Source organism: Ascaphus truei, chromosome 15 (genome assembly GCF_040206685.1).
Source record: "Ascaphus truei isolate aAscTru1 chromosome 15, aAscTru1.hap1, whole genome shotgun sequence".
In the NCBI taxonomy this organism is placed as follows: domain Eukaryota; kingdom Metazoa; phylum Chordata; class Amphibia; order Anura; family Ascaphidae; genus Ascaphus; species Ascaphus truei.
The window spans coordinates 46,814,058-46,838,540 of NC_134497.1; the positions used below are offsets into that span (position 1 = coordinate 46,814,058).

The 24,483-nt window shown below is 49.1% G+C and overlaps 3 protein-coding genes across 9 annotated transcripts in view; all 3 read right to left on the bottom strand.

Moving 5' to 3' along the window:
* The window catches only part of LOC142466914 (uncharacterized), a 608,435-nt gene that overhangs the window by 252,703 nt on the left and 331,249 nt on the right, over positions 1–24,483 (bottom strand). The gene's annotated exons all lie outside the window — the stretch shown is intronic.
* LOC142466913 (uncharacterized) overlaps positions 1–24,483 on the bottom strand; it is a 276,622-nt gene that overhangs the window by 135,505 nt on the left and 116,634 nt on the right. The window lies entirely within an intron of this gene.
* Positions 1–24,483, bottom strand: part of LOC142466916 (uncharacterized) — a 108,420-nt gene that overhangs the window by 32,262 nt on the left and 51,675 nt on the right. The window contains exon 1 of one of the 6 annotated variants that reach the window (XM_075572540.1): positions 17,965–18,272. The exons of 4 other annotated variants lie outside the window; for them this stretch is intronic. The gene's annotated coding sequence lies outside the window, so the exon portion shown is untranslated. Of the gene's footprint in view, positions 1–3,652; positions 5,296–17,964; positions 18,273–24,483 lie in introns of those variants that run through there. One more of the 6 variants, XM_075572539.1, reaches the window with a different exon arrangement.

The window sequence follows — 24,483 nt, forward strand, 5'->3', positions numbered from 1 at the left end:
AATGCAGGAGCAGGCCCGGCTACAAGCAGAGAGAGATGAAAGACTATTGCCGCAGCAAACCCAGTTCCTAACCCAGCAGCAGGAAGCACAGGAGGAGTGGATGGCCAAGCTGCTGACCCAATTCCAGGGGTCTGCCAGTCCCTGCAGTGTGTTCTTTTGACTCTCCATAGAACATAGAATGTATACACGGCGATGTAAGACGGTATTCGACGGCCAAAATCCGCCTACAGGTAAAGGGTCAGGAGGCCTACCTCGAAGTAGGAGTCGCTCCTTGGCTCCCTGCCCCCGTTGTGCTCGGCCGGGACTGGCCTTTCTTTTTGGACCTAATGGCCCCAGTCTCTCACGAAGAGCCTTATTCTGTGGCTCAGGAGAACCCTGGCAAACTGTTCCCCTTCTCGGCAGACCTTTTCCCCAGCCGACACCGGGTTCCAAAGACTCGGAAGCAAAGACGCTCCGTAAAACAGGACTGGTTGCAGAAATCTGGGTCTCAAGGTGAGCATTCTAGTAGCCAGAGGTCACAAGTGATGGCTGGGGATGGCCAGAGGGAGGGGGATATGGGCCCTGGAGATTTACCAGACCTTTACCTCCCTGACTTTCGCCAGAGGCAAAAGGAAGACCCAGTCCTTGCTAGACAGTATGACAAGGTGGTAAAAATTGATGAGCAGATTTTAAATGCACAGAGGGTGATAGTATTCCCCCATTTTGAATTATCAAATGATATCCTGTATAGGGTGAATAGGCAGACACAAATAGGTGAGGTCACCAGACAGATATTGGTTCCCAAGGTGTTTGTTAAATCTGTGTTCACTCTAGCCCATACTGTCCCTTGGGGTGGTCACCTGGGCAGGGATAAAACATTGGACCGTATTTCGTCTCGATTCTATTGGCTAGGGATGCATAGTGATATTGCTAAGTTATGTGCGGCATGTCCGGAGTGCCAGCTAAGTAGTCGGAAGGGACAAAAACCAGCCCTTTGGTTCCTCTACCCTTGATGTCAGTTCCCTTTGAAAGGATTAGGGTAGACTTGGTAGGACCTCTAGAACCTTCTGCGAAAGGACACAGGTTTATACTTATAATAGTTGACTATGCAATAAGGTATCCTGAGGCGTTCCCCTGAGAACAGCAACGGCGAAGGAAGTAGCCAACAAGTTGTTGGAGCTGTTCTCACGGGTTGGACTTCCCCAGGTTATGTTGACAGACCAAGGTACAAATTTTATGGCTAAACTGATGTTTACTAGAGGTCAAGTCGGTTCGGACATCGGTCTACCATCCACAGACTGACGGATTGGTGGAAAGATTTAACCGAATTCTAAAAGGGATGCTGAGGAAATTTGTGGATTCAGAGAAGAGAGCCTGGGATGAACTTCTCCCTTTTCTGCTGTTTGCAGTGCGGAAAGATCCCCAGGCCTCCACGGGATTCTCTCCATTTGAACTGCTGTATGGCCGCCAACCCTGGGGTATCCTAGACCTCCTAAAGGAGTCCTGGGAGGAATAGCGGTCCCCTTCTAAGAATACCCTGCAATATGTACAAGACCTTAGGAAGCGCCTAGATGTGGTCGGCCATTTTGCTAGGGAGAATCTTAGATCAGACCAGGACAGCCAGGAGAGACATAACAATCAGAATGCTCACATGAGAGTGTTTCACCCGGGAGACCAGGTAATGTTGTTGTTACCCAGTTGTGAGAGCAAACTCCTAGCCAAATGGCAGGGCCCATTCGAAGTACTCCGCCGCACGGGTGATGTGGATTACGAGATCGCTCAACCAGGGTCCAGGAAGGGTAAACAAATTTACCATGTTAACTTGCTTAAACCCTGGAAGATGCAGCGGTCTCTATTCATCCACCCGGTGGAGGAAGAAACGGATTTGGGTCCTCAGCCCCCATGGGAGAACATCGTGGGTGACGATAAAATACCAATGGGTAGACAGTTGTTCTCTGAACAAAAAAGGGACTTGTTAGAAATAATTACACAATTCCATGATGTTTTTTGCCAGGGCAAACTAATTTAATTTCACATGTGATCGAGACAGCACCTGGGGTAAAAGTACGTTCCCGTCCTTATAGGTTGCCTGAGAGTCGTAGGGCCCTGGTAGAGAAGGAGGAACAAGAAATGTTAGGAGTGATTGAGGAATCATGCAGTGAGTGGTGTAGTCCACTAGTTATGGTCCTTAAACCCGATGGGAAGGTAAGATTTTGTGTGGACCTCCGAAAGGTCAATGCGGTATCCAAGTTTGACGCATATCCGATGCCAAGGGTGGACGAGTTAATTGACGCCCTTGGTGACACGGAATATATATCCACGCTGGACTTAACAAAAGGATACTGGCAAATACCCTTAAAGGAAAAGTCCAAGGGCAAAACAGCCTTTGCCTCTCCCATGGGTTTATACCAGTTTGTGACAATGCCATTTGGACTGCATGGAGCCCCAGTCACATTTCAGAGACTCATGGATAAGGTGCTGAGAACCCATATGGCTTATGCCACAGCCTACCTAGATGACATTATCATTTATAGTAAAGAGAGGAGGAGACTTTGCACCCACACCTGTCTGCACCATGACGTGTCAATAAAGAAACCTTTTATTTTTCACTGTTGCTGTCCTGTGGATTCCTGTTGTTCCGCTGTGCTCTGTACTACCGCATCCTGTGGCTACCAGATCATTTATAGTAAACACTGGCGGGCCCATCTAAATAAGCTGAAAGCGGTCCCCAAATCTCTAAGAGAGGCAGGGCTCACAGCCAACCCTAAGAAATGTGCCTTAGGTAGGTCGGAAACCAAATACTTAGGGTATGCAGGTGGAGGTGGAAAAGTAAGGCCACTAGCCGACAAGGTAGTTGCCCTGAAAGAAGTTCCAACCCCCCCAAACAAAACCACAGGTACGCTCTCTGCTGGGTTTAGCAGGGTACTACTGGCGGTTCATCCCCAACTACTCGGAAGTTGCAGCCCCATTAACGGACCTCACAAAAAAGTCCGCCCCTACACAAGTGGTATGGTCAAGGGAGTGTCAGAGAGCCTTCAAGGACATACAAAGATGTCTATCAGAGGGTCCCGTCCTTAGAAGCCCAGACTTCAACAGGCCTTTTGTAGTGCAAACCGATGCATCAGAGATAGGGCTAGGGGCAGTGTTGTCACAACAGTTTGAAGGAGTGGAACATCCAATCTTTTTTCTGAGTAGGAAATTGTTCCAGAGGGAAAAAACTACTGAGTGATTGAGAAGGAGTGCCTTGCAGTAAAGTGGGCAATCGAGGCTTTGAGGCATTACCTGGCAGGAGCCCATTTTACTCTGGTGACGGACCATGCTCCATTAAAGTGGTTAAATAGCATGAAGAATTCCAATGCTAGATTGACCAGGTGGTATATGGCCCTCCAACCCTTCTCATTTGAGATTTAGCACAGGCCTGGAAAAGAAAATGCAAATGCTGACTTCTTTTCTAGAGAAGGGGTGGAGGATCGGGCTTCAGCCGTGCGTGGCCCCAGCCACACACTAACAGGGGAGTGTGACAGGAGCTTTGTGACAGGCTACTAATAATACATCTCCAAGAATATACCTGGGTTGAACCGGACGAGACTTAGATATGATAAAATATAATTTATTTCTTGATAAAGGTGAACACACGAGATATACAAATAACAGACAAAATATGGACACTTACTTAAAGGTTAGGACAAGAAAAGCCATCAGGATACAGGATGGGCCATTTCTCCCATAATTCAGTTTCAGATGTTGGCATCACAGCAATACATGAAGATCATGCATGAAGACACATGAAGACATATGAAAGAAATGAAGGACAATAGCCATAGGCTGAGCCTGGTTCTTATACAATTATTTCCCATTGAACACAACCTAAACCCAGCCCCTCTCATAAATCAGTGGTGAGGTTGACAGTTTTCCTCAGAGTAAAACTCCTCCCACCCAAGGACGTTTGAAAACTGCTTTTCCTACAGTATCTAAATAACTTCATAACTTCAGTTCAGTAGTACTTACTGGCACGCGAGACATATTAATACATTCCGGCACGCATGACGCTCCCAATAAGACTAAATATTACCATGTAATATTAAAATTAAGAGAGATATTAATATCTGTCTCTTAGTACCTGCCAGACGTCAGGTGTCTGTAATCCTTATGTGTGAATCAGTCCCACGAATACACATATGTAGCTTTTAGCACGTTCAGCCGAGGACATCTCATAATATTCTTATATTTAATAAGGTCACTCATTCTGATATCTCCTTGCGTAACCGCACCCCTGGCCCCCATCAATAAATCCTTTGAAGCAGGGACTCCTGTATAGTGAACATTTGTCACCGATGCTATATTTCACACCCAATGCCCCAGCCTGGGTGCTAGCTGTCTCTACCAGCCAGATGTGTTAACATACACCAACCCCCCTCTGTGCTTTTCACACCCAACTTCAATCAAGCCTTTTGAAGCCCAGATATTTCTGAAAAGACACCACGCATCCTAATATATTTTCCTAAACTGCAGCTCATTAACCCCTTAAGCCCCAGTGTGTGTGTGGTGCAGACACTGGCCCAGAAACAATACATTTATACAGGGGAAAAAACAGTTGGATGGCTGAAGCAAGGCAAAACCACATTACTGGACCCCAGTCCAGTTAACCCCTTGCTTCCCAGGTGAGAGTAGAGGGTGGCCAAATGGGGTGTAACCCCTTTAATCCCAGGCCAAATCCTCTCTATCATGACAGGGAGTAATGTGACAGGGTGAATGAACGTCACCAGCCATATGCCTGGAAAACCTATTTTTAGGCTTGCAGTGCAGCAGTGATGAGGTTAAGTTGAGAAGGGCTGCTTAATTAGTCTGACCCCAGCTGCATAATCAAGGTGTTAAAACCCCAGGCTGTACACACATGCAGGAGAGCTGGTGAGGAGACAGGACTGAAAATGCTGAAGAGATTATTGCTGAAAGGTCTGTGTTGCAAAGTACACGTGATGAACTGTCTGTCTCCTGCATACAAAAGAGAAGCTGCCTTATTTTTGTTTTGTCTGCTAAAGAGAAGCTATTTTGTTCTGTCTGCTAAAAAGTAGCTATTTTGTTTTCTCTGCTGAAGAATAAGCTATTTTCTTTTGTTTGCTGATGAGAAGCTATTTGTTTTTGGTGTGCTGTATGTTTTAAGGCTCAAATAAATAAGCATTATCTAAAGAACCCGGTGTGTGGTTGCATGTATCCTGCAACACTGCTTCAATATCATAGCAGATAGCCGCAACGGTAAGAAAGTATTCTTTATTGTTATGTGTGTTTTATTCATAGTGTAGATGTGCAGGGGGTCTCCGGAGGTGAACCGCTTTGATTTTAGGTCCGGTGACCCTCTGCTTCCCGAGATACAGGCCCCTTTATGGGGTGCCGTTATCCCTCTGCTTTGTATACATTTAGCGGTCACGTGATCGGGACATTTAAATGCAGAGGGATACCGGCACCTCATAAAGGGATCTGTATCTCGGGAAGCAGGGGGTTCCCGGACCCCAAACCAGGCGGATCAGCTCCGGAGACCCCCTGCACATCTACACTATAAATAAAATTGTATTTAAAAGATTTTTTAGTGTTGCCGATGTTTACGCAGAGAGTGGTGGATCTCTCGCTGCTGCAGGCAGATCTCGGCAGGGGAGGGCTTCTCGGCACCGGCTAATCGCCATGTTTGGCAATGTTGCTCTCGCAGTTATTCGCCAGGGATTCGGCCCTTCATGCATACTGCGAGGGTAACACGGCAAAAACATGGCGAGTTCAAACCCCTGGCGAGAGCACTTTTCCGCCGCTTAGTGCATGAGGCCTTGTGTCTCACACACACAGTCTGTCACACACACACAGTCTGTCACACACACACACACACACACACACACACACAGTCTGACACATACACACACAGTCTGTCTCACAGACACACACACACACACAGTCTGTCTCACAGACACACACACACACACTGTCTGTCACACACACACACACACACACACACACACACACACACACACACACACACACACTCTCTTTCTCTCTCTCACACACACACAGTATGTCTCACACACACACCCACACTCTCTCTAGCCCACACTCCCTCTAGCCCACAATCCCTCTAGCCCACAATCTTGATCTGGATATCTTATTTACCCTATATATCTTAACTGCTCCATACCTACACCAAAATAACCTATACTGCTTTTTGAGCAGTGATAACAGGCACTTTGTGCTCTTAAACAGGCTTTTTTCAAGAAATGTTTCTAAGTCCCACAAAGCTCGTACGATCAGCTATATGTGCTGATTTCTGCCAATCTGTGCGATTTTCAAAGCTACGATAAGTGATCATGCTTTACAAATGCGCCGAATAAAGCACGCCAGCCAAAGGCAGGCGCTAAAGGAGCAGGACTTAGAAAAATGTCTCTGTTTACATTTTTGCAGGCACACCATCCATACATCATGTAACACTATGAAAAAGTAAACAATTTTTTTTTTTTACAGGTTTTTGATTTTTAATATTGGCTTATTTTTGGAAGTTAGATTTTGTATGATGGTGGTTACTTGTAAGTTGAATTTTTTGATCAATGGTTTAGAGAGAGGGAGAGAGAGATATCTCTAACAAAGAAGTGCCAGCTCCATAGCATAAAACTGTAAAAATAGAGGAATCTTTATTCAAGCGTGGAGTGGTCACCAGGACCTATACTCACATAGTGGGTAAAAACACAATCGTCTGAGACAATCTGTGACAGCAGCGGGTCAGCGCAGATGGATGTATGACAGGTGGCCAGGAGCAGTGGTGTAAAAGTTAGTATTCAATAAGGAAGAACAGTACACAGAGTACCTCTATTGTGTAGAAGATAATACCACCATAGCGTTGCTCCCATTAGCTAGTGGAGTGTGTGGTAGAGCATCCTCCACACGACAATGGCCCAGGACATACTTGAAAACGAGAGGTAACTCTCAATGTATTACTTCCTGATAAAATATTTTATAAATAAATTAATAAAATGAAATGGCGGCGCCACGTGGAGAAGAGGGAAGAGGTAGCTATAAATCTGCGAGGCTTCCTGAGTACACACACCAAACTGCAAACCAGGTCTAGCTCCGCCTGTCGTAGGCACGTCACTGCGTGCTGATGTCACATGCCAACGCGTTTCGTCACAAACAGTGACATTTTCAAGGAAAGGGACCACCTGAGGGCCCCCAGACACTGTGGGAACCACATGAGGACACTCAGACACCTGTGGGACTGACCCGGGGCCCCCAGACACCCGCGGGCCAACCCGTGGAGACCCCATTTGGGGCCCACGGAGACCACGGCGCCTGGCGGGGACCACCCCCGTAGGCCTCCAGACCTTGTGGGCACCCCCTCTGGCACACTGTGGGGCCTGCGGAATAAATAATGTATTTATGGGGGGGCACAGGGGGTGGGATGTATTTTTTATTAAATATAGTGATGTTTATTGTTGGTAGTGGGGGTAGTGGTAGCATCTTGGACGCTATAAAGATGGCGGCCACACTGGCATCCGATGCCCCATACCGGGGCCTGTAACTCGGGAATCAGGGGGTCCCTGAGGCAGAAATCAATGCGGTTCAGCTCAGGGGACCCCCTGCTCCCGCACACTATTAATAAAGATACATTAAAGCAGCTTCATTACCTTAGCGGATAGCCACTATGGTAATGAATTATTGTTTATTGTTGTAGTGTACATATTGTGGCAGGACGGCCTCGCGGCGGGGTCAGTAAGACGCTAGACACGATGGGAAACTTTAAACACTAGTGGTTTATTAGCCACAACCAAAATAAGTACGGGTGCACTGTCCCTTTAAGAAACTACTTTCTTGAAAATTAAAGCCTAGTCCCGTTAGGGACACTAACTCACTTCTTGAGCCCTTACTAACAGGACAGCCAGATAATCTGGTCATGCCCAAAACATGCTACACAAAGGATAACCGATACGTATAAGAATAAAGTCTTATCTGTTTTTTCAGCTCCAACAGCAAACAGGAACACGGTTCCGGGGAGCGGGCTGTGTCCAGCCTCACAGCAATCTGTATCTTTATCCTGGGTTGGGGTCCCAGCAGCCTAGCTCCTCGCAGGACTGGGGGACCAGAGCAACAGCAACGGCTTCCCAGCCGGGAGAGTTCTCTCCACCTTCCTGTGGAAAAACAAGCTCTCCTTGTGTGAGCAACTTCCTGCTTTTTAAAGCACTTGTTTCACTCATGAGTTCAGCCCCTGTTTAATCAGTCTTCAGCTGTGCTTTCTCTGTCTGAGGAGATTAACATTCTGTGATCTGGCTGCAGCATCTCTCCATTCACTGTCACAGCCTACTGAGTCAGTGACTCTGTCACATATCCCTCTCCCCAGCGAAACATTGTCCTGTGGAGCGGCCCGTGCACCATTCCCGTGCACCAGCATCTTTGTCGCCAATGTCTGACGTCGGCCCTTCCCTCCCCCTTTTTTTTTCTTGCCTTCCAATTTAGGCATTTTCTTTTTGGGGTAATTACCAGGCCATCTGGGCCTGAGGACTGGTACCTCACTATCTCCTTTAATTCAGATGCAAGACTGAAATCTTGTAAAACTATGGAGTCCTCCAAGGCTTGTTTGGCTTCGTTAAGCTGCACTCTTAAATCTGCAATCTTTAACTGTAATTTCCTTCATTTCGCGGCATCCGCTGGTATATCCACGCTAACAATTGGCTCTCGCAGCTCAGAGACTATTTCTGCCACAATCTGAATTCTCCGGTCATCATCTTTAACAATACGGAGCAATAATTCCACTAGACACGTTATAAGGGAAGTTGGTGTATTAGGTATTACAAGCATCTCTTGTAGGACAGCAAGAAGGCGTTTCCTGCCTCCTTCTTCACTGGTATCTAGACAGCCGACTATAAGAATCAGCTGCTGACCTATAAATTCTTTAGTCAGCATGTCTTCAATTTGTGTCATATCCGCTTTTTGTTCTTCTGTGAGAACAGCAGGGTTTTGAAGATAACTTAAGAGATAGTCTGCATAGACAGCGGGCTCTGGTAAAACATGTTCCAGTGCAGCCTCCCCTTCATCATCCTTTGACTTTAGGTACTCGCACAGTGCTTTCCTGTACAGAACGTTCTCGGGAGTTAGAGTTTCTATCGGGATCAATTTCCTCTCATCAATGTTTTTGCAGTTCTGGACTAGCTCATTGAGAGGCGATACTGAAAACAATGCATTAAGTGCAGAGACGGCAACCTCCGGAGAATTTTCTACATCCAGGCGATAAAGCAATTCTAAGACATCCCCCTCAGTAAATCTGAGCCAAGCCTGAAGAACTTTTTTCTGCATCACTTCTTTCACTGCTCCTGATCTGTCATTAAGTCCCTGCTGCAATAGTTTAACTCTCTGGGCAATAGTTAAAGCTCTCATGTGAACCTTTTCCGACAACACCTGATATGCCATCTTCCTTACAAGTTCCTTCACATCCATTGCCTTGTGAAAAGTAGACTGTAACACTGCAACGGTATTGCAGTCACGCTTTCTGGTGCGCCTCACTTGCTTTATCTCTACCACCCTTTTTCCCATGGACTGCTTCTGTGACCCAAGGGTCTCTCTTAGGGTTGTAACCTCTTTCTCCAACTTCAGCTGAGGAATCTCCTGCTGGGCAGCATTAGAGTCCAACGTAGCATCCTGCTCAGTCTTCTGAGCCTCGAGTATCTCATCCAGGTCACGCTTTTGTTTCTCTGCCATCTTGCGGCCAGCACGCTCAGACTCCATGTCCTTCCTCAGGTCATGAAGCTGTCCTTTTGCATTTCTTTTTTCACTCAGTGCAGCTGCCAGTTCATCTTCTTTGGCGTCGAGTCGCGATTCCACATCTCCTAGCTGGTTCAGCGCCAGTCTTAAATCTGTTTCTTTTCCTCTATTTCTGACCTGCAACTGCCAGTGCTTCTCCCAGACCTTGTCCAGCTCCAGCTGCAGTCGGGCCACCTCATTGGACGTGTGGTCCAGAAGCTTGCGGGTATCAGCCATCTCGGTTTCATAGCGCAATGACAGGCAAGCCACCTGTCGGACGGTCACCTTCTCCCGCTCGGCGAGCTGTATCTTGCGCTCAGCAACCTGCGTCTGCAAGTCTTCAACTTGATCCTGAAAATCCCCTCTCAGGGCCCTCACCTCTTCCTGGTGCTTGGTCTGGGCTTGCGTCAGCTCCTCCTTCATCTTTTGGAGCTCTGCAGTTTTTGTCGCCAGTATCGCTGTTGCTTCTGTCTTCCAGGCTTCTTTCTCCTTGGCATACTGACTCATGGAGATGGAGTTGCCTCTCTGCTTCTCCAGCTCTTGCTCCAGTCTCTGGACCTTCTCGCGCTCCCTCTCATACAGAATCACCTGGCTTCCCAGCTCTGCCCCTAGCGATGCTCTTGTGGCGTACAGCGTGGCCCGCCGTTCCTCATGCTGTTCTGTGGGGACATACTGGGTACTCAGCCGTTCCTGTAGCACCCGCTGCTTCTCGTTGGCCGCTTGCAGACTTGCATGTAGCTCTTGCAGCTGGCCCTGCCATAAGTGCGTTGCCTGTGTGTGCAGCTGCAGGGAGACACGTTGCATCCTCTCTGCATTCTGCAGTGCTTCCTGCACCTCTAGCTTTTCCTGGATCAATTGCTTCTCCACTTTTCCTGCTTGGTGGAACTTCTTATCACCTTTACGGATTTGATCAGTCAAGTCTGAATTTTTCTGCGTCAGACTTACATTCTCCTTCTTTACAGTCTCTAAATCCCTCAGGGCATTCTCATGGGTTTCCTTCAACATACCCAGCTCTGTGTTTAGACTGTGGCCCTCCTGGCGTGAGAGCTCCAGCTCTGTTTTGAGCGTGCTAGCTTCTTGGTGAGAAACTTCTAAGTCTTTGATGAAGTTTTGCACATCTCTCTGGGACATCTGATAGCATAGTCTCCAGTCAGGACTTGTTCTCTCTGATTCCATGTTAGCAATTGGGGTGTTGGCCTTATCCAAACTTGTCTTCAGCTCCTCCAACTCACTCCGTAAAAGACGCTCTGTTTTCTTTAACTCCTCATACTCAAGTATACCTCGGCGTTCGCTTCTCGCTCCCTATTCAATTGTTTCTGCAAAGCATCATAATCACGGTGGGCAGTTTGGAGTGCAGAAATTAAGGCCTCTTTTCCCTGGATCAAGGATTCAGCTTCCCTTTGCTCCTCCTTTTCCATTGCCACCGTTCCTGTGACAATTCTGCCCATCACTCCGGTCTGCAGCACATCTCGGTGGCTTGCTGACGCCTGTTGTCCTGATATCGCAGGCTCAAGTGGTTCGGTCACTTCCTCTGTGACTTGAAAAATATTTTTATTTTTCTTCTTTCTCTTTGTTTTATTAGTTCCAGAGACATCAGTGGTCCTGGGCACACACACACTGGACACTTTTGCAGCTTTCATCTGCGGGTACGTCTCTCTTCTCGGGGCCACATATGCGTCGTCATCATATGGCCTGAAGGGACACTGTTTCGTATGGTTATGTACATTGCAAAACTTACACTTGACGGCGGCCATTGTAAAACCCCGTTTTTTTTTTATTTTTATTTTTTTTCACACCCGACGAGGCAGACTTTGCACAACACACGTAAGTTGTTCTTGCTTTACAATATTTGAACCTTCTGGGTTCTTCTTAGGGCAACTTCTTTGCAAAAATCCATTTTCACTTTCTTTTTTACCAGACAGGGCAACCTTTACCTCACAGCACTTGCTAGCTGCAAATTCACTCACTTCAGCAAAAGGCATTAGCTTTACACAGCAATCCTTTCATACCCGACGGGGCAAAATTTACACTCAGCGCTTGCTAGCTGTAACTTCCATGCTTCAGCAAAAAATCATTTATTTTTTTTCCGCTTGAGTTCAGTGTCTCAACACATCTTCATCTACTGACCCCCAGAGGCATAGCATCCCACTTCTGACACCACCTGTGGCAGGACGGCCTCGCGGCGGGGTCAGTAAGACGCTAGACATGATGGGAAACTTTAAACACTAGTGGTTTATTAGCCACAACCAAAATAAGTACTGGTGCACTGTCCCTTTAAGAAACTACTTTCTTGAAAATTAAAGCCTAGTCCCGTTAGGGACACTAACTCACTTCTTGAGCCCTTACTAACAGGACAGCCAGCTAATCTGGTCATGCCCAAAACATGCTACACAAAGGATAACCGATACGTATAAGAATAAAGTCTTATCTGTTTTTTCAGCTCCAACAGCAAACAGGTGTGAGGACTCTGGGATCGCAGCACCCGCGCCCTGGTCCCTCTTCACCTTCATTAACCCCCGCTGTCGTGGCGCGCACTCCTCGCTGGCGTCACTTACCTCCGGCGGCTCTGGGGGTTCCCCGTCGTCCTCTGCGGTCTCGCGCTCCTGCGGGATCTTCCCTCTCTCATGCGGCTGCTACCGTTTACGAGCGCGCGCCCGTCTCTGTTACAGAGCACGCGCAGGACTCTCTTAATTTATTCACTGCTCCTGCAGTGAGGCTCCGCCCCCAACACACACACAAGGATCAATCAGGCATAAAGACTGCTCACCTGTATACTCCTTTGGACAGCCTATCCAGGACAGCTCCATGTACTCCTCCAGGCCTGCCTCCTCTTCCTATTGGTCAGCCACGCTTTATAATGCCTGTCCTGCCATTCAGTCATTGCTCGACATAGTTTCCACTAGGATCACTATTCTGGCATTCTCTCTCTCATTCACTCAGGTAACGACTTGGCTTGGCGGACGTCCTTCTCTGGCTCTCGACCCCTGCTTGGACAACGACCTTCCGGAATTCTCCAATCCCTGACCTTGGCTAAAACGGCAACGACGACGGCACTTCTACACCGGTACCGGCAAGTATTGCTAGCTAACGTCACCTGGCCTGGCAACGCTCCACACTACGGACACGCTCCTTTTGCTGCGGGTGCGTGCCCATATACGTTCCTCCCCTCAGTAGAAGGGACGGGTCTGGTCTGCGGGCAGTACCGGCGTAACATTATGTCGAGCCCACAAGACGCAGACCAGACTGATGCGGACTCTATAATGACGGCCATGTATCAACAAATCCAGGCCTTAACGGATCAAGTGGTTCTCCTCTCCCAACAGGTACAGGACCTATCTCTACAGGCACCACCTGCGTCTGCGCCGCCGGCGCAGTCCAATTCTACATCCACTTTGTCCTCAGCTCCGAAGATTCCGGCTCCAAAGCCCTACGCAGGGGATCCCCACGCTTGTCGCGGCTTTCTCAACCAGTGTGAGATCCAGTTCGAGATGGCTCCGCAACTGTATTCTACTGGTCGGAAAAAGGTAGCTTATGTATACAGTCTGCTCACAGGTAACGCACTGATAGGGCTTCCCCGATATGGGAACTGCGACCTGATATTACCCGAGATTACGCAGCCTTCAGACGTGACTTCCGACAGGTCTTCGATACCCCCGCACGACAAGAAACTGCTTCTGATTCCCTGCTGCACCTTACACAGGGACGTCGGCCTGTGGCCCAATATGCCCTGGAATTCAGGACCATAGCAGCTGAGACTCGTTGGGGTCAGGAGGCCTTAGTCTCTGTCTTCTGGAATGGCCTATCGGATTCCCTGAAGGATGAACTCGCCTCTCAACCCAGGCCAGGACTGCTGGAGGACCTCATCACCCTGGCCAATCGCATGGATCAACGCCTTCAGGTACGCCGCGCTCAGCATCAGCAATCCCGGTCTACGCCTTTCCGTGCTTCCTTCTCCAGGTTTTCTACTACCCCGAGACCCATTTTCTCTCCGCTGCCTGCGCTGGAAGCTCCTGAGCCGATGCAACTCGGAGTCCAACAACCTCAGGTACCCTTGCGACAGCTTCGCTCAGCCGGAGAGTCGTGCCTTCATTGCGGATCTTCTCAACAGCGTACCCGTGACAATCCACCACCTTCGGGAAACGACCAAACCCAGTGAGTACGAAGGGGCGCTTTCTGGGTGCTAAATCTCCTTGCCCCCTACTCAGAAGGGAACTCCCCAAAAGATTGACCATTCCCGTTTCCCTTTCTGGTCCTACCTTCCATACCTCCACAGCAGCGTTTATCGATTCCGGCGCAGGAGGGAACTTCATGGATCAGACATTTTCTGAACAAAATCAGATCCCACTGTCCAAGAAGAACTCCCCCGTTGCCTTGGTCGGGATAGATAATCGTCCTCTCACTCCGGCATATATCTCCTTGGAGACCGGACCTATCACCCTTTCTACTCATTCCCACGAAGAGACCCTAGGCTTTGACGTGATTCATGCCCCGGGTACACCGATTACGCTCGGACTGCCCTGGTTACAGAAGCACAATCCGCTCATCGATTGGATATCTCCTAATCCCATTGACTGGAGGTCAAGGTCAGAAGAATCTTCAGTGTCTACGGAGCGACCGTCCTTTCTTTTAGCTAACACATCCAATCCTCAGAGGGAGTTACCTTCTCCTTACGCTGAATTTTTGGACGTTTTTAGCAAGACGCAGTCTGAGCTCCTACCTCCTCATCGTTCCTACGATTGTCCGATTGACCTGGTACCCGGATACACCTTGCCAAAGGCCAAATCTTACCCTCTCTCGTTGCCCGAGACAGAAGCCATGGACGAATATATTCGTGAGAACCTTAAGCGGGGCTTTATACGTCATTCCAACTCTCCCGCGGGGGCCGGATTCTTCTTCGTCAAGAAGAAGGATGGTACTCTCAGACCATGTATTGATTACCGGGGTCTGAACCATATTACGGTGAAAAATCGCTATCCACTTCCACTCATCTCCGAACTCTTCGACAGACTTCAGGGGGCCAACCTCTTTACCAAACTTGACCTCCGTGGGGCATACAACCTCATCCGCATCCGAGAGGGCGATGAATGGAAAACTGCTTTCAACACCCGTAGTGGACACTACGAATACCTAGTGATGCCCTTCGGTTTGTGCAATGCACCAGCAGTTTTTCAGGACTTTATTAATGACATCTTTCGGAATGTTCTCAATCGTTTTGTCATTGTCTACCTGGATGACATTCTTTTTTTCCCCCAAAACTTACAGGATCATATCATTCACACGAAGTTTGTGCTTTCACGCCTCCGAGAGAACCGGTTATATGCTAAAATGGAGAAATGACTTTTTCACCAGTCTACCACTTCCTTTCTTGGGTATATTATCTCCAACAGAGGCTTAGCCATGGACCCAGAGAAGCTGAAAGCCGTCATGGATTGGCCGCAACCCAATTCCCTCAAATCCATTCAACAATTTTTAGGTTTTTCCAACTATTACCGGAAATTTATCCGTAATTTTTCAACTATCATCGCTCCTATCACTACACTGACCAAAAAAGGGGCAGATCCTTCATCTTGGTCACCAGAGGCAGTCTCGGCTTTCAAAACGCTGAAACAAGCCTTTGTATCCGCTCCCATCCTTCGACATCCGAACACTAATTTCCCATTCACCCTAGAGGTTGATGCTTCGAACTGTGGGGCAGGTGCGGTTCTCTCTCAGAAATTTTCTCCCCAGGACAAACTTCACCCTTGCGGGTTTTTCTCCAAAAAGTTCTCTCCTGCAGAAAGAAATTATGACGTGGGCAATAGGGAACTTTTGGCCGTTAAGATGGCTCTTCAAGAATGGAGACATCTTCTGGAGGGGTCAAAAGAGCCATTCATTATTCTCACGGACCATAAAAACCTATTGTACATTGAGAATGCCCGTCGTTTAGGTCCTCGCCAAGCCCGATGGTCGTTATTTTTCTCCAGATTTAATTTTGTTCTCTCATATATTCCCGGCACAAAGAACGTCAAAGCGGATGCCCTCTCCAGGCAATACTCTTCTGAAGAGAGATCGGAAAAGACCACCGAGTCCATCCTTCCTAAACAAAGGATCATTGCGGCTGTGGCGTTCAAGAATCTTGAGAGGATCATTAAATCACAAAAACATCTTCCGACCGGTCTTGAGGTTCCGAAAGACTCTTTGTACGTAGAGCCAAGATTCGTTCCTGAGGTACTGGAATGGGGACATGCCGTCCGCTCGGCAGGGCATCCAGGATTCAAGAAGACGTTGGATCTCATCCGTCGCACTTTTTGGTGGCCCAATATGGTTAAAACCATTCTTGAATTTACACGGTCCTGTCCGGTATGTGCACGTAACAAAATTCCTCGTCAGAAACCTCAGGGTCTTCTCTTACCCTTACCCATTCCGGAGCATCCCTGGTCCCACATATCGATGGATTTTATTGTGGAGTTGCCTAGGTCGAATGGCATGAACACCATTCTTGTGGTAGTGGACCGGTTTTCCAAGATGGCACATTTTATTCCTCTCAAAGGATTACACTCCTCACCCGCCCTGGCTGATATTTTCTCCAAAGAGATTTTCCGTATCCATGGGATTCCAACATCCATCGTGTCTGATCGGGGCTCCCAGTTCGTCTCCAAATTCTAGAGGAATTTCACCAAGAGACTGGGTATCTCATCTTCCTTTTCTTCTGGATATCACCCCCAATCCAACGGACAGACCGAGAGGGTTAATCAATCCCTCGAGAAATACTTAAGGTGCTTTGTCTCTAATTCTCAGGATGACTGGGCAGAATTACTTACCTGGGCTGAGTACGCTTTTAATTCTTCCAGGAATGAGTCTACCCGTGAGACCCCCTTCTTTATCAACTACGGATTCCATCCGGCTCGCCTACCGATTGCTAAAGACTCCTCTGGAGTACCAGCCGTGGACGAGCATATTGCTCTCCTACAAGACTCTTGGTCCAGAATCCAATCTGCACTACAAAAAGCATCCTTGACAGCTAAAACCCAGGCTGATCGTCACCGTCGTCCGGCACCCAACTACAAACCCGGGGACAAGGTTTGGCTATTATCCAAGAACATCCATCTCAAAACTCCTTCCCTCAAATTGTCTCCTAGGTTTCTGGGTCCCTTTTCCATCATGGAGCAGGTAAATCCAGTTTCCTTCCGACTCCAACTTCCTCAAAGCATGAAGATTCCGAATGTCTTTCACACCTCGCTTCTCAAGCCATTCATCTCCAGTAGCCTCTTTCCGGACCACACTTCTAAACCAGATCCTGTGATGGTACAGGGTAACGAAGAGTACGAGATACAGGCTTTACTGGATTCCCGTCTTTCGAGAGGTAAAGTTCACTTCTTGGTCCACTGGAAAGGTTTTGGACCCGAAGAGAGGTCATGGGTACCCCTGAAAGATATTCATGCTCCAGGACTCCTCAAACGCTTCCGAAAGAAGTTTCCATCAAAACCATGGAAGGATCGTCCTGAGGCCGATCCTGAAGGGGGGGTACTGTGAGGACTCTGGGATCGCGGCACCCGCGCCCTGGTCCCTCCTCACCTTCATTAACCCCCGCTGTCGTGGCGCGCACTCCTCGCTGGCGTCACTTACCTCCAGTGGCTCTGGGGGTTCCCCGTCGTCCTCTGCGGTCTCGCGCTCCTGCAGGATCTTCCCTCTCTCATGCGGCTGCTACCGTTTACGAGCGCGCGCCCGTCTCTGTTACAGAGCACGCGCAGGACTCTCTTAATTTATTCACTGCTCCTGCAGTGAGGCTCCGCCCCCAACACACACACAAGGATCAATCAGGCATAAAGACTGCTCACCTGTATACTCCTTTAGACAGCCTATCCAGGATAGCTCCATGTACTCCTCCAGGCCTGCCTCCTCTTCCTATTGGTCAGCCACGCTTTATAGTGCCTGTCCTGCCATTCAGTCATTGCTCGACATAGTTTCCACTAGGATCACTATTCTGGCATTCTCTCTCTCATTCACTCAGGTTACGACTTGGCTTGGCGGACGTCCTTCTCTGGCTCTCGACCCCTGCTTGGACAACGATCTTCCGGAATTCTCCAATCCCTGACCGTGGCTAAAACGGCAACGACGACGGCACTTCTACACCGGTACCGGCAAGTATTGATAACTAACGTCACCTGGCCTGGCAACGCCAAAATCACCACACTCCGGACACGCTCCTTTTGCTGCGGGTGCGTGCCCATATACGTTCCTCACCTCAGTAGAAGGGACGGGTCTGGTCTGCGGGCAGTACCGGCGTAACAACAGGAACACGGTTCCGGGGAGCAGGCTGTGTCCAGCCTCGCAGCAATCTGTATCTTTATCCTGGGTTGGGGTCCCAGCTGGTCCCAGCAGCCTAGCTCCTCGCAGGACTGGGGGGACCAGAGCAACAGCAACGGCTTCCCAGCCGGGAGAGTTCTCTCCACCTTCCTGTGGAAAAACAAGCTCTCCTTGTGTGAGCAACTTCCTGCTTTTTAAAGCACTTGTTTCACTCATGAGTTCAGCCCCTGTTTAATCAGTCTTCAGCTGTGCTTTCTCTGTCTGAGGAGATTAACACTCAGTGATCTGGCTGCAGCATCTCTCCATTCACTGTCACAGCCTACTGAATCAATGACTGTCACAATATGTAGGGGGTCTCCAGAGCTGAACCGCATTGGTTTCAGCCTCGGGGACACCCTACTTCAGGAGATACAGGCCCCGTTATCGGGGTGCCGGTATCCCCAGCAGAATTTAACCCCCCCCTGTCACGTGACGCAGAAGCTTTAAAAGTGCAGGGGAAACCGGCACCCCCTAATGGGGCCTGTATCTCATGAAGTAGGGGGTCCCCAGGGCTGAAACCAATGCGGTTCAGCTACAGAGACCCCCTGCACATGTAAACTATTATTAAAATGTATATTTTTACTGTACGATCGCCTGTAACAGCCATGTATGGAGATGCGGAATCTCCATGCAAATGTTACAGGGGGATTTTTTTTTCTATCAGCTATCGCGCTTTAACTTTAAGGTCGATAGCAGGGGGGGGGGGGAAGCATGCACGATCGAGCAGATTTGAGCACGGTCGATACAGAATGCGCTGAACTCCTTAGTGAATCATGCCTTCGGCTTCATTTTTTAGCGGACGTGAATTTTTTTTCCACGCCAGCGCAAAAGCTCGCTGCTTAGTTCATAGCCCTCTTAGTTCAAGTTCTTTTTTTTTTTTAAAGCGGAGCTTGGGGCGAGTAGATGTTTGGGTGATTTGTCAAGCACTGTGTTTCCCTCCCCCCTGTTTTTGCCCCCTTATGCTTGCTAGATGCATTAAGACCTTTTTTTATACCCTACAGAGAGTGCTACAGTATTTGTTGACTTTTGTATTATATATATACACACACACATGTGAAAAAGGAAGCACACCCTCTTTGAATTCTATGGTTTTACATATCAGGACTTAATAACAATCATCTGTTCCTTAGCAGGTCTAAAAATTAGGTAAATACAACAACACATGACATTACTAGGGTGACCAGATTTACAAAATCAATTTAAAAAATTTTTTTTTTTAATTTAAATTTAATTTTTTTTTATAAAACAAATTATATCACCAACTGCGCCCCTTCTCCTTTATGTCTCTCTGCTCTGCTCTGTCCCCCCATCTCTCACACACACCCCATTCTCACTCCCCCCCATCTCTCCATTCTCTCTCCCTCCCCCCATATCCCTCCATTCTCGTTCTCCCCCCCACACCTACATTCTCATTCCACCCTTCCCATCCTGTCTCCCCCCCATTCCCTGTGTCTCTATCTCTCCCCCATTCCGTTTCTCTCTCCCCCCATCCCCAATTTTCTCTCTCCCCCCATTCCCTCTCCCCCCATTCCCTGTTCCTCTCTCTCTCCTCAATCTCTCTCTCCCCATTCTCTCTCTCTCTCTCCCTCCATTCTCTCTCTCTCTCTCCCTCCATTCTCTCTCTCTCTCTCCCTCCATTCTCTCTCTCTCCCTCTCCCTCCATTCTCTCTCTCTCTCTCCCTCCATTCTCTCTCTCTCTCTCTCTCCCCCTCCATTCTCTCTCTCTCTCCCTCCCATTCCCTCTCCCCATTCTCTTTCTCTCCTCATTCTCTCTCTCTCTCCCCCCATTTTCTCTCTCTCCCTCCATTCTCTCTCCCCCCTCGCATTCTCTCTCTCCCCATTCTCTCTCTCCCCCCAACCCACCATTCTCTGTGTCTCCCCCTCCCCCATTCTCTGTATCTCCTCCATTTTCTGTCTCTCTCCCCCTCCCATTTTCTGTCTCTCCCCTCCATTCTCTGAATGTCTCTCACCCCATTCTGTCTTTCTCTCTCCCCCATTCTCTGTCTGTCTCTCACCCCCCCATTATCTGTCTCTCTCCCCCCCATTCTCTATCTCTCTCTCCCCCCCATTCTTTGTCTCCCCCTCTCCCTCTCCCTCCCCCTCCCCCAATCTCTGTGTCGCTCCACCATTTTCTGTCTCTCTTCCCCCATTCTGTCTCTCTCTCTCTCCCCCCTATTCTCTGTCTCTCTCCCCCATTCTCTGTCTCCCCCCATTCTGTGAACCCCCCCCCCGTCACGGTAACTCGTGAAGGGTTATAATAGACACAAATATCACTGGGTTGAATTGAACATGACTAAGATATGATAAATTAAGTTTATTCCTTGAAGAAGGTGAACACACAAGATTGCACAAATAACATAGAGAATATAGCACTTACGTGGGATTGGGTAATGAAGTAATCGAAGACAGGATTAGCAATTCATCAGGTAATCAGGATTCTTTCAGATGTTGTAACGAAGATCTCGGGCATGGGGCTGACACTCGTTCATATGGGATTTAAGCCCTATACCCTAGCATTGGGTGCCAGGTATTGGTTATCAATTACCTCCACCTAATGAGCTTTTGCCAGCTAACGTGGGAAGCATTGTTGGACCATGCCCCCAGTTAGTTGGCACATGCGCACAATTCCTCCTGGGGTCTCATTTCTTTAACCCCACACTAAAGAAAAGGGCGCCTTGGAGTCCACCAGAACTGTATCTGGTCAGGAAAGCCTTTGTCCAAAGGTGTGATTTATGACACCTCTGGAACTACTCATGTCCTGCTTTCCCCCGCCCTAGTATATACAATCAGGGTGGGGGATCCTATGATCAGGGGGCCTGGTGTAGACATATGGTCGACCCCCCGATCATTAGCATACCAGAGACAGTATCGTTCCCGGGCTTTCTCCCAGACTTTCTCCCAGACTCAAAAACACAATACATTTCTGCAAATACATATATATTAAAAAACTCCGTTTGGTTGGGCCGAGCAGGCAAGAGCTTGCCAGACCCTCATGCCGAGTGAGTTTAAATGCACATTAACCGAAGTTGCATTTCTCTGCCATTGAAGTCAATGGCAGAATCACAAATTAAACAATTGCCCTCACTCCGTTCTGTTGCTCTGAGAGGGTCGGGATTTGCCATGCAGTCATGCCGGAGCTACGACTACATGCTGCCCAAATCCTAGCCCTCACAAAACCGGAGTTATGGGTTTACAGTTTTACCACTTTTTGACTTAGTGTTTTAAAAGCCACGCGGCTTTCCTCCGCCATTGCGGTCAATGGTAGGACCCTCATGGCCGGCGCGACCCTTTCTCGTCGCCATTAATTGTCGGTTGGGGTTGAGTGAGGGGGTTCCTAGGGGCTAGGGACAAAAATAATTTTATTTCGGGATGCCCTAGAACAAAAGTTTCCCACGCTAATTGGTGGTGAACTTGGCCGAAGCCTTGTTCCCACGCCAATTGTGTGATTAAAGCTCCTCATTGACATTGTATCCGCTTCTGCGGTTTTGCGGTCTGACTGGCTGCCAGCTCGTTATTGGAAAGCAGAGTCGAGGAATCACCATTGAAATGCATGGTCCCATTCGCTTTCAATGGAGAACTCCGCTTCTCCGCACGAGCGCCATCTGCTGGGCTTTTGTGATATCAGGCCCAAATCACTGAAATTGACTTACATGGGGCTCCAGTGACGGCCTATGGACGAGCTGCAAAATGGTGACTGCAAAGGCGGGAAAGGGAACAAAGGGCTATAAACACAAAAATACAATCAACCCTTTCCCTCCCGACCTGATCCCAGTGTATGTGTTGGTGCAAACACTGAAATAGGGAAAATACACATTTACTTGGGGACACACATTTGATGCTGAAGCAGGGGCATAAACACATTACTGGACATCATTCCAGTTAACCCCTTGCCTCCCAGGTGAGGGTAGGGGTGGCCAACTGGGGCCTACTTTAATACCTTTAATACTGGGCCAACCCCCTCCCCCACTACACCCCCATTATCTGTGTCTCCCCCATTCTCTGTCTCTCTCCCTCTCCCTCCATTCCTTGTGTGTCTCTCTCTCTCTAATCCAATTATTTGTGTCTCTCTCTCTCCCCCCATTATTTGTCTCTCTCTCCCCTCCCATTCTCTGTGTTTCTCTCTCCCCCCATTCTCTGTGTCTCTCTCCACAATGCTGTGCCTCTCCCCATGCTGTTCTGCTGTGCCTCTGTGTCTCTCTCTCCCCATGCTGTGCCTCTGTGTCTCTCTCTCCCCATGCTGTGCCTCTGTGTCTCTCTCTCCCCATGCTGTGCCTCTGTGTCTCTCTCTCCCCATGCTGTGCCTCTGTGTCTCTCTCTCCCCATGCTGTGCCTCTGTGTCTCTCTCTCCCCATGCTGTGCCTCTGTGTCTCTCTCTCCCCATGCTGTGCCTCTGTGTCTCTCTCTCCCCATGCTGTGCCTCTGTGTCTCTCTCTCCCCATGCTGTGCCTCTGTGTCTCTCTCTCCCCATGCTGTGCCTCTGTGTCTCTCTCTCCCCATGCTGTGCCTCTGTGTCTCTCTCTCCCCATGCTGTGCCTCTGTGTCTCTCTCTCCCCATGCTGTGCCTCTGTGTCTCTCTCTCCCCATGCTGTGCCTCTGTGTCTCTCTCTCCCCATGCTGTGCCTCTGTGTCTCTCTCTCCCCATGCTGTGCCTCTGTGTCTCTCTCCCCATGCTGTGTGTCTCTCTCTCCCCACGCTGTGTCTCTCTCTCCCCACGCTGTGTCTCTCTCTCCCCACGCTGTGTCTCTCTCTCCCCACACTGTGTCTCTCTCTCCCCACACTGTCTCTCTCTCCCCACACTGTGTCTCTCTCTCCCCACACTGTGTCTCTCTCTCCCCACACTGTGTCTCTCTCTCCCCACACTGTGTCTCTCTCTCCCCACACTGTGTCTCTCTCTCCCCACACTGTGTGTCTCTCCCCACACTGTGTGTCTCTCCCCACACTGTGTGTCTCTCCCCACACTGTGTGTCTCTCCCCACACTGTGTGTCTCTCCCCGGGACAGCAACAAAAAAACAGGACATTTTACAGAATGTCAGGCAGCCGGGACAGAGATTAGAAAACCGGGACTGTCCCGGCTAACCCGGGACATCTGGTCACCCTACATATTACACCTTGTCATGATTTATTTAACAAAAATAAAGCCAAAATGGAGAAGCTATGTGTGAAAAACTAAGTACACCTTATGATTCATACCCGCAATGACTGACACACACACACACACACAAAATGACTGACACACACACAACTGACACATGCACACAGAGTCACACAAACATACACACGCAGAGTCACGCACACACATACATTCAGTAATCCACATGCACAGACGCAGTCAAGCACACGCAGTCACGCACGCATAGACGCAGAGTCACGCACGCATAGACGCAGAGTCACGCGCACGCATAGACGCAGTCACGCGCACGCATAAACGCAGAGTCGCACACACTCATAGACGCAGAGTACCGCATAGACGCAGTCACGCGCACGCATAGACGCAGTCACGTGCATGTATAGACGCAGAGTCACGCGCACGCATAGACGCAGTCGCACAGAGTCACGCACACACAGAGACGCAGAGTCACGCACACGCATAGACGCAGAGTCACGCGCACGCATAGACGCAGTCGCACACACTCATAGACGCAGAGTACCGAATAGATGCAGAGTCACGCGCACGCATAGACGCAGAGTCACGCACACGCATAGACGCAGAGTCATGCGCACGCATAGACGCAGAGTCGCGCGCACGCATAGACGCAGAGTCGCGCACACACAGACGCAGAGTCACGCACACGCAGAGACGCAGTCACGCACACGCAGAGACATGCAGAGACGCAGAGACGCAGTCACGCACACGCAGAGACACAGTCACGCACACACAGAGACGCAGAGTCACGCAGAGATGCAGAGTCACGCACACGCAGAGACGCAGAGTCACGCACACGCAGTCACGCAGAGACGCAGAGTCACGCACACACAGATACGCCGAGTCACGCACATGCAGAGACGCAGTCATGTACAGACGCAGAGTTACGCACACGCACAGACGCAAAGTCACGCACACAGACGCAAAGTCACGCACACGCATAGTCACGCACACGCAGAGTCACGCACACATGCAGAGTCAAGCACACACATGCACGCAGGGTCACACACATACACGCAGTGTCACACACATACACGCAGTGTCACACACATACACGCAGTGTCACACACATACACGCAGTGTCACACACATACACGCAGTGTAACACACATACACGCAGTGTCACACACATACACGCAATGATTGATAAACACACACACACAATGGGTGGGGGAAGCCACCTTGATCCCTTGCAGCAGGCACCGGAAATTCTCACTGACACTTCCAGGTCTCACTGCTGGGGCTCCGCAGCTCAGACTCGGCCCCTGCTCTA